Source organism: Enoplosus armatus, chromosome 14 (assembly GCF_043641665.1).
Source record: "Enoplosus armatus isolate fEnoArm2 chromosome 14, fEnoArm2.hap1, whole genome shotgun sequence".
Lineage (NCBI taxonomy): Eukaryota > Metazoa > Chordata > Actinopteri > Centrarchiformes > Enoplosidae > Enoplosus > Enoplosus armatus.
Genome location: NC_092193.1, coordinates 20,555,857 through 20,566,050, shown reverse-complemented (window position 1 = coordinate 20,566,050; position 10,194 = coordinate 20,555,857).

Genomic DNA, 10,194 nt, shown 5'->3' with positions numbered 1-10,194 from the left:
CCTCCCTTTCCTCCCCCACTGCTCCGAGACTATTGCCCCATGTGACCCTCTATTTACCATATGAACAGAGAGGGAGTCCATACATTGTCACGCAACGTTTTCTTGAAGAGTTGGGACATTTATATTGACGTACAGTAAGCTTTTTAGAAAACATAAATAGTAGTGCAAGTAAATGACAGTGGTTGTGTATTTTTGCATGTATGATATTGTTCTGTAGCATTTCTGTTGTACACGTCAATACGGTTGTATAGTGAATATGACCAGACTCCATTCTTTTGTCACAACTCTTACTTAATGCCTCACTTTTTTAGTTTTGACTGGTTCATAGAATAGTACCCAGCATAAATACTATTTTCACTTAAATATTGTAAGTGTATATATTTTATTTTTTAGTTTTATATCTTTATTTGTACACACTGCTCATTTCTAAATGTATGCTACGTTTCTACTCTTGAATGGGAGCACCTGTAACTTGTGTCATTTCCCCCCAGGAATCAATAAAGTATTTCTGATTCCGATTCTGAAATAATGTGAATTCTATTTCCTGTAGTCCTGTACATGTCTTTATGACTGTGCCATTACACCCTGAGGTGCAAGAAAGTATCAACAGGCAACTTTGCTGCTAGGCATATGTCACCCTGTCATCCTCTGTTTTATCAATAACTAGTCATAATTATGTTATTTATTCCAGGTTTTTTTGTTTTGTTTTTTTGTTTCTCCCTGCTCCTCTGTCAGACAAATACATTATCTTTTTTAGCTTTGTTTAGCTTAGCTTATTCTGACTTAGCTTTTCTTAGCCTTGAACATAGCTATAAAGTACGTCTTTGAGCTTGATAGCTTAGTTTATATAATTGTAGCTTAGCTTTGTTGAGAATGTTTTTTTGCTAAACCTTCCCCTAAATACTACAGAATCAATTAATTATTAAAATGCTTTCCTTTGAGGCTCAGAGTTTTACTTTTATGTTAAACTTGTTATTGCAACACCCCCCCAAATGAAATGATTTGATTATGACAAATGACAAAGCAAACACACAGTCATTTGTATGGGGCATTGCCATGACATTTTGATGGACCTCGGGCACTTGTTTTGCCAGTGTGCACCCAGCTTGTCAGTATGAACACCTTCTAAACTCGTGTCACCACGTCACATTCCTGCATATTTACCGTGATTGATGCGGTTGTCCGGTCTCTTTGCATACCTCACAGTGGAATGACTTTCTGTGTGTGTGTGAAGGTTATATAAGAATTATAGAGTGTTAGTTTGCCTTGGTCCGTGACACTTAACCTCCCACCTGACTGAACCCTGACACTGGTGACTTTCTTTAGTGTTTTATATCCCTATTTGTTTGAATAAGGACACAGTTTAAAACTGCATCATATGTTGACCACCTAAATTGAACTAAACTTGATTGGGTAGAGTGAACTTGTAGCAGACCATCTCCTGCCTCTTTAAAATATAGGCTGCCCAGATGTTTGACCAGATGTCTATGTCTTTTGAAGTATTCGTCCCCCGGGCCTATTGTAAAACTGCTGAACCGTGTGGTAGTTAATATGAAGTGTAGTGTGCCATGAAATGTAGAGACTAATAGACAGAACTGGATTGGAGCAGTAGACAAAGCAAACATGGCTCATGTTTGACCCGCAGGCACCCCTTCTACAGCTGGCCTGATATCAAATAATCTCCCAGCCACAAAAGCCACACTGGATACCACGAAAGAAAACTGGTATTTGTTCAGCTTTGTTTAGAGAGTGGAGTATAATGGAGCTGTACATATTGTTATTCCGTCTCGTTTTCTTACCAGCTCTGCCATAAAGGGCAAAAAAAAAGAGCTGAGTTTTCAGAAGATTTTAAATCTGCATTCAGTTTTCAATCTTGTTGACCCTCCGACCTTGACTTTAACCATTCTTTTTTGTGTGTGTGTGTGTGTGTGTGTGTGTGTGTGCTCATGCTGTTACAACTCTCATTCTAATCCAGCTCTTTAGGTTTTTAAAGAAAATATAAGTACTATACTGTACATACAGCGTCAGGCGACAGTGACAAGCCCTCAGGTCTGCCCATGTAATGCCAGCAGATGGCGCTGCAGGTTCATGAGGGCTAAACATTTCAGCTGACAGTGAATAGTAGAAACTGAGAGATGTTCGGTCGATGTCCAAGTTACAGGGAAGGATATTTGTAGCTTGTAAGCAACCGATGGGGGGATGAGTGCAAATAGGTTCTAGCAGGAGGTAGTAATAAGCAGAGATATACTTTTCAGTGGCTGGAGGACTTCTAACAACAAGTATCTGCACTGTTGAAGTTTCCTTCAGCAAAGCACTCAATCGCTGTATTGTGCCGGCCCTGACCTCCCTGTGAAGTGTACATGTAAATGCATGTATATGTTCAAGTATGCACACTCGCTTGCCGAGGTGTTTGGCACAATGCAAAACCATCCAACCAATCTTGCTTAAAAATGCCAATCATCTCTTTGCTGGAATCAGCCTTATCGTTGTGTCGTTATCGTGATATCACTCGGCACACGGCTGAACTACCACAGCTTCTCCTTCATGGACAAAACTGCCATTTTATGCTGCTCAGATGGCTCAAGTGTGAATGTTGGGAGAAAAAAAAAAAAAACGGAGAGCGAGAGAGTTAGAGGTGAAATCAAATCCCTTTAGCAAACAGCAAAAAGGTCAGTGCTGACGCAGACCCGGGAACAGGCCGCCCTCCCTCAAGACTATATTCTTAAGTGGCTAGATTCTATTTGTAGCATTTTTACCTGTTTACTGACTCCCCCTCTCCAAAACCAGGTAGCTGCGCAAACATACTGGAGGGTTTGGACAACCTCTTGTGTCATCACATGGGGGATAAAATTCAAGTGGCTGCACTGTGCTCTCGGACAGCCTCCTAATTTCTGTAATCATCTGAAATGAGAGACCAGTTTCTAATCATTGACAGCAAATGAATTGCAGTTTCCTTCGAGTTTTGTCAAGACATCGAGAATTGCAAACTATTAAAACGAGACGTTCTGTATTGAACCTCTTTAGCTGGGGGTTCTTTATGGTTGTTTGTAATGACCCTTTATAAGCATTAAAAGGTTCTACTAGGTCATAGAAAAAAGTTTCCATTCGATTGAATAATCATGTTAATAATAATGTTGATAGTAATCCAAATGACTTTAAACACTAAAAGAGCAACAGACGATTGGTTAACAACAGGCCTGAAAACTCCTTGAACAGAAAAGGCTCTGTTTTCGCTACAACGCTAACGTTGAACCTGAAAAGATTCTTTGATTGGGTTCCGTATTGAACCTGTTTTAGGAGAGTATTTTTAAGAGTGTAGTATTTGCAAACAGTGCTGTAAAGACACCAGTGTGGGCATATATAATCCTTAAACCATATTATTTTACAATTTTAGCTTTTCATTAAATAAAAAAAAATTGGGTATTTTGGCCAAGTAGCATACTGTATAGTAGCATTGAAGATCATATACAGTGCCTACCTTGTCCCTATCCCTCATCTTTTTTTAGGGACATGCCCACTCTACATACAGCAATGCCCAGAACACCCAGTAGTATTTTTGTTTATTTCATCTCACACTTTCTCAAACTCCCAATCCTTTTCACACACACACACACACACACACACACACACACATACATACGCAGTCTCACAAAAAACTGGATGTTCTATCGTCATAGTGGAAAAACAAAAACAACAAATGAATGAATTTCATAACTAATAAGATGAAAATAGTGTGTGTACTCAGCCTGCCGTTAAGCGACAGGAGGGCACCAGGCGAGCGTGGCCAGCAGTCAGACAACTATTTTTGGTCCAAGTGGAAAATTTAGATGGGGATTCTATGGCGGTGGGGACCAACAGCGGAGGATCGGGGGGTAAGAAGAAAGTCTGTGAATCTGGAGGGACTGTGGGAAACGGTGACCCTCTGCCACACTCTGCTGGCACTGGACGTCTGCATGCGGGTTACCAACAAAACAGGAGGAGAGGGAGAGCTGCCAAGCCCATAATTTGAGTTTGGGATCAGCTTGTGTGTGTGTGTGTGTGTGAGTGTGTTCGGCGGGCAGGAGGTGTGCCCTGGTGAAGCCAAAATTCGCCATCCTCAAAATGCTTTCGAGCTGCAAAAAATAAGGCTTCAAATTTAGTTTTTGACAAAACAAACTGCGAGGGGCAAAGTCATGTCAATGATCTTCTTTATGGCAGTGCCTTGAAATAAAGCATGACACGACCGACCACTCCTCTTGTATCAAACAGTGTCCCCAAAGACGTGTAGATGGGATGGCAGAGAAGAAAAGACAGTGACTTGGAATGAAGGATGGAGGCAGAGGAAAACGGAAAATGGTGGAAAAGGAGAAATGAGGAGAGTGTAGTGCAGTATATAGCCTTGCATCGCCAGACCAATACGCAAATGCAAATTAGTCTGGAGCCTCTTTTTCCAGGGGGGCGTTATCAACGGGCGCAGACCAAAATGTCTCTGGCCGCTACGACCAATCAGAGCGACGAAACGCGTGACGTAGTGGTAGGCTGCTAGTCTAGGTAGCTAGTTCCAACACCCGCTTAATATGGCTTCTAGTTCAACATAATACACAGACGTTTGGCATGACATGACTTAGAAGCCAACACTTACCACTTGTAGGTGACGTGAACTACCATCCACTTTGTTCTTTACGCCCCATATTAGATAAACGGTTGTGATTGGCCCGACGCATCTAAAGACGCAAATAAAACACGAGCGCGCAGATTCGTCTGGTTCCCAGTCTATACAGTTACATGGAGTATGAATACAAATGTGGGTGAACTTACCTCCAGTTCTTCATATAACACAAACAAGCACCAGTATGACTAAAGATTTGGAAATGAAAACTTTTCACACCTCAATCTGTCAAAGGCTTATTCCACCTGTAAGTAGTCACCCCAGACTTTTCAGTACACTTGTACACGCTTGAACACAAGTAGTAGGTAAGGTTTAAGATGTACTTATTACCTGCATTGAACCCTGACCGGTTACCGTACGCAGTCCAATAGAAGTGTTTGTTAAGGGAGTTTCGAAAAAGTACGACTGAGTCAGATATCTATCTTGGATATATTTCTGTCGCCTGTCATCACCCACTCACTTTCTGGCAGAGTGGGCAGAGCATTGGCACTAACACTGTTTCCTACTGGTACGACCTGTAGGCGCAAAAATGAAAACACTCGTGGTGTTTTGGAGACTGATTTAACTGAAGTAAGTGGGTGTCTCAATAGGCTTATACAAATATGTTATTAAAAAAAAAAAAAGTAGCAGATGTAATGTAAAAACATTCATGCAACAAAGTCATACGATCTGTGAATCAGAAACAAAAACATAAACAAACACAAACTATACATCAAAACAGGGCCTTGTCTAGCTTTTTGGGGGCCCTATTGAAAATGCTGTTTAGGGGCCCCTATTTTGCTCACCAGACACAGCTCCCCTATCCATTGCAGCATCATAATAATGATGTTTCTAAATTTTCTAGCCTATATGTATATATTTGTAAAGAAAATTGTAATTTAAAAACAAATTTCCTGCATTTCTACCTAGAGCTCGAAGGGCTGCGGTGTAATCATAGAACGGAACAAACGTTCCGTATCCTATGGGCTTCACCATATAAGGCTATTGCTAGTGGGATAAAGGCAAAGCAGATCCAGTCTATGCCTCACTGGGTAAGTCTGGTATCACAAACACACACCCACTTTACGAGATGAAACAATAAGGGTTCCGTGCCCAGCCACTGCACCACGCATAATAGTGCTTTGAACTCCATATGCGCTCCAGCGGCACAGCGTAGTAGAATAAAAAAAAAAGAAGACAAAAGTGAGGTGGCAACACCATAACTCTGCTCCCCCTATTTGAATAAGGGGGATGCATTTGCTCCACTTCCTCCATTGCTCAGGCACTTATGGGCGCTTTCACTCAACACACGAGGGCACTTGGCTTTCAAGAGAGACAGGTCATTTTGATTTCTAAAAGAAACAACAAAATGACAGCTTGGGGGCCGCCTGGTGGCTTCGGGGGCCCTACGCAACTGCATAGTCTGCATATAAATGCTCTGCCATCAATGGATTGACTACTTATCTTTGGGGAAAATGGTGTCCTGCATCTTGGACTCTGCATCCTGAGCCTGCGTCCTGTGATCTGAGGAGGTGCTGCTCCATTAAAAGGTTTCGGTCCTGGTAAGAAATCGGGCTGCTCCCTCTGAGAACAGGACGTTACATACAGACATTCATGTTCCCCAGAGGATGACGCTTACTGAATTTGCTGATCCCCCGACTTTTCCTCTGGTGCCACCATGAGGTCAAAGCTTATCCAAAGCTGTAATCCCCCTCTAGATCTAGCCAGTCAAACGCAATTCATTATACCAAATGATGTTATCAGGGCGAATGTGTTGACGCAAAGGCTAACCAAATATGATTTTGAGACTTTGAGGAGCTTCCAGATCTGTGTTGTGTCATGAGAAAGTAGAGTGAAACCGTCCCCAGTTATAAATACACCTCAACCCACAGAAAACCCAGCAATGGGGCGATGATTACCATGTTCCGCCACCAAAACACAGCTGCTAACTATGTTAAAATAATAACAACGTCTAAATCTATGAGTGGTGGAGGGCTGAGAGGAGGAAGTGCAACCACACACTCAAACACCAGCACACACACACACACACACATACATTACTCCTCATCCTGTCCGCAGTGATTGTTCGCCCACATGCACAGTGTGTGTCCGCCCAGGAGTTATAACCCCCGCCTGAGGAGCCGGCTATAAAGCACGAGAGTGACTGCACGAGTCATATTTAGAAAGTGTCTCACTCCGACACATGCCGGACACATGCAGGACTACACATTCATCCATGGAGGTGTATTCATACATGAACACACACACACACACACACACACACACACACATACGCACGCACACCGGTGTGTTTCAGGCATGGCCAGCTGTGTCCAAATTTCAAACATATCTCAAAAACCCTCATAATTGCTATGTCCATTTGACGTTTCTGTATTTTACTGACCGACACACACAATCAAAAAGGTTTTATTGCTAAAACTGGCAACACAGAAGTGTGCTGTTAGACTTACACAAACACCGGCCACGACTATTTATTCATTTGCTATGAAAAGACTTTCCCTTACAGTTAAATGTTATGGATTAAGTGTTCAAGGCCTGTAACTAAAGACTCGTGAGATGACAGTTATGACTATACGTGCAAAATATAGAAGCAAAGTAGGGTGACTCAGTTTAGTTTGGTTTGAGAGTGAACATCGAAGGCTTTGGCACTGGCGCAGATTTACTGAAGCATCTGATGTATGCAGTGGCTTGCTGAGAAGTGCGGCTCATGGAGGGGTGAGCGCGTTCCCAAACTTGGTGGGGGCCCACTCAAAGATGCCAGGTTATACTATTTTTTGACAAGTTCAACACATCAAGGTCAAGGGGCCAAGATTCCTAGCAGTGCACCTGGGCCCCTTTGAACACTGCAAACGCTGCCATGTTTCACAGAAGACAGGAACATCTCAGAAGTGTTGTGGATTGCTTTTCAATGTATGTGTTGTATTAGCTATTAATACAGTACTATAGATCAGCCACTTTAACATCACTCACTGCAGAGTCATTGCTAGTAAGGCACGATTTCCCGTAAGCGCTAGACGTTTGCGGGCTAAACGTCAAGGTTCGACAAAGACTCGAGTCCGTGGGCAGAGACGCCTCAAAGCTGTAGACGTATTTGGACAGCAGAGGTTACAACTAGAAAGTATTGGAGAGTTTTGTGGATGACGCAAAGATTTTTCCTTTCTGGGATTATATGCGAGTTGAATTACAAAAAAAACATCTTTTCTAACTCACCTGTGGTGGTATCTTGCTGTGCAGGTAGTTTGGGTTTCAGTTGACCAGGACACAATGGAAGTGAGTAGAACTTTGTTTGCTGTGATCACAGAGAGTTGCACAGCCACATTATGTTACTCTGGATAATCCCTATATCTTCAGTCTAAAGCAGTTCTAATGAAAACCTTTGCTTCTGTGTGAGCACCACAAACAACATCTTGCTAATTTGCCTTCTTGCTATGAGTTAGATGAGACAATTGATACCAAGATGTGCTCAGATCTTTTACAATACCACAGAGCAGAAATGCTGCATTACAAGTAAAAGTCCTGCATTCAAAGCCGATTTCGAACCCTGCTCTACCTCCCGTGCGACTTACTCTATATGCTAAGCTAAGCTACGCTCTCTCCTGGCACCAGCTTCATGTCTAACAGACAAATATGAGAGTGGTATTGATCTTCTCGCCATACTCTCTGCAAGGAAATTAACAGGTGCGGTTCCCAAAATGTCGAACTATTCCTTTAAGTAAGAAACCAGTATCCTGAAAGCCACTGTAAAACCTTTGCCTGGTTGACTGACTGAAAAGCCTGCGTTTCTGCTTTAACGGTCTGCTTGGTGTCTGACCAAACTAGCTGCCTGTCTGACTGATAGAGTTACAGTATGATGTACAAACTGACTTTCCTGCTGGCGGAGTGCTGCCTGCCTACTCTAAATGCTTGGGTATAAGCCTCTAATTGACTGGCATGATGATGGCTGACTGACTGTTTTCTGACTGACTGACTGACAGGCTGGCTAACTGACTGGAGCAGTTCACAGGGGTGCTGTGCCAGTGGCCGCCTCTGCAACAGGCTCCTGTGAATTTTGACAGCACGGCGATGCTTGCCATTTTTCTCCTGGAGACCTGGCCCCAACCCAGTTAGCATATTTAATCTTGGCTCATAGTTTCTTCATGCGATATACATTCAGGGAAAAGGGTCATATACACTTCAGAGCCACATCACTTATCTCATGTGATGGTTAGACTGGCCAGCTCAGGCTATATTGACCAATATTAGCCTTTTTCCAATTGATTTTTCTGTTGATATTTTAGTGTCCTGTTGCCTAAATGTTCTGCCATCTTTTGGTCATGAAAATGGTCAACATAACAGGTAAAATATCAATAACTACAAAACAAAATTGTTTATTTGGGTACGATCTCCTTTTCAGAATTTGTCAAACTTCATTGAAAAGTTTTGCAAAGTATCAGTGAGCATGCACGTCTGCCTTATGTGTGTCTCATCTAGTGTCCGCACTCCTCCATGAGTGGTGCATGGCTCTTCATGTGTGTTACGGGGTGACGGACAGGGGGACTTTTTAGCTGGAGCCCGATCACATCTTTGCCCGTCCAGATGAAGGAACGGAAATGCATCCTGGGAAGTTGAGAGACTGAGATCAACAAAACACAAAGCTGGTCTTTGTCCGTCCCGCCGCTGGCACAGCCAGTGGTCCTGACCACTTTAACATCAGTTAACTCTCTCTCACTGAAAAACGAGAGGTGATATAAAACTTTGCATGGATATACACGCTGGTGGCATTAGAATTGCTTGTTTTTCCTGGATGGATTTTGGAACTGTAACATTTCTTAAGACTTTTTTATTCCCAGAATGCAAAATGTTGTGAATCTTGAATCCAATGTCGGCATTGGACTGAAAGGATGTGAATGGTTTATGTGTTTAGTTTAGCTGGTAAACTGTAATGACATCTACTGTTTTGACTGAACTGACAACTTTTTTCGCCCTTTTCTTGAAACCTACAAAGCCAACTGGTAAGATAAGATCTCCCCTCTGGACGCTAAACAGGCAGTTTTCTCTTCCTCTGTGTTCCCCACAGTTCCTGGAAGCACCCACAGCTTTCGAGAAAGACACTTCACTTGGAAGTGTGATCCGCGGCTGAAGTTGAGACGTTGTTGAAATGTTAATGCCCAGATTCCTCAGGCTATCTGGAAACTGTAGGGGCTGATATTAAAATAGTGTGGCCATATGTCTGCAACCATATATCTGCAGAAACTGAAAACAGGTGTAATGTAATACAATGTAAACTGAGGAGCAGAGTCACGCCTGTAACTTGGGATTTGCAGAATTCAGGTCTAGTATTTTCTGAGACATTAATCCTGAGCAGGAGAATATAGTTTATTGGTTTTATTATACTGGCTCTTTAATACAATGAGAAAGTACATACACACACACGCATAAAAAAACAAAAAACATTAGAATCTTATCTCCAAGTATTTTAATTGTGATTCTGTCATGCACATTCCTGGCCAGCCAGGGTCCATTTATATAAATCTATAAACAAAAGCTGGGAAATGCAGCATAAAATA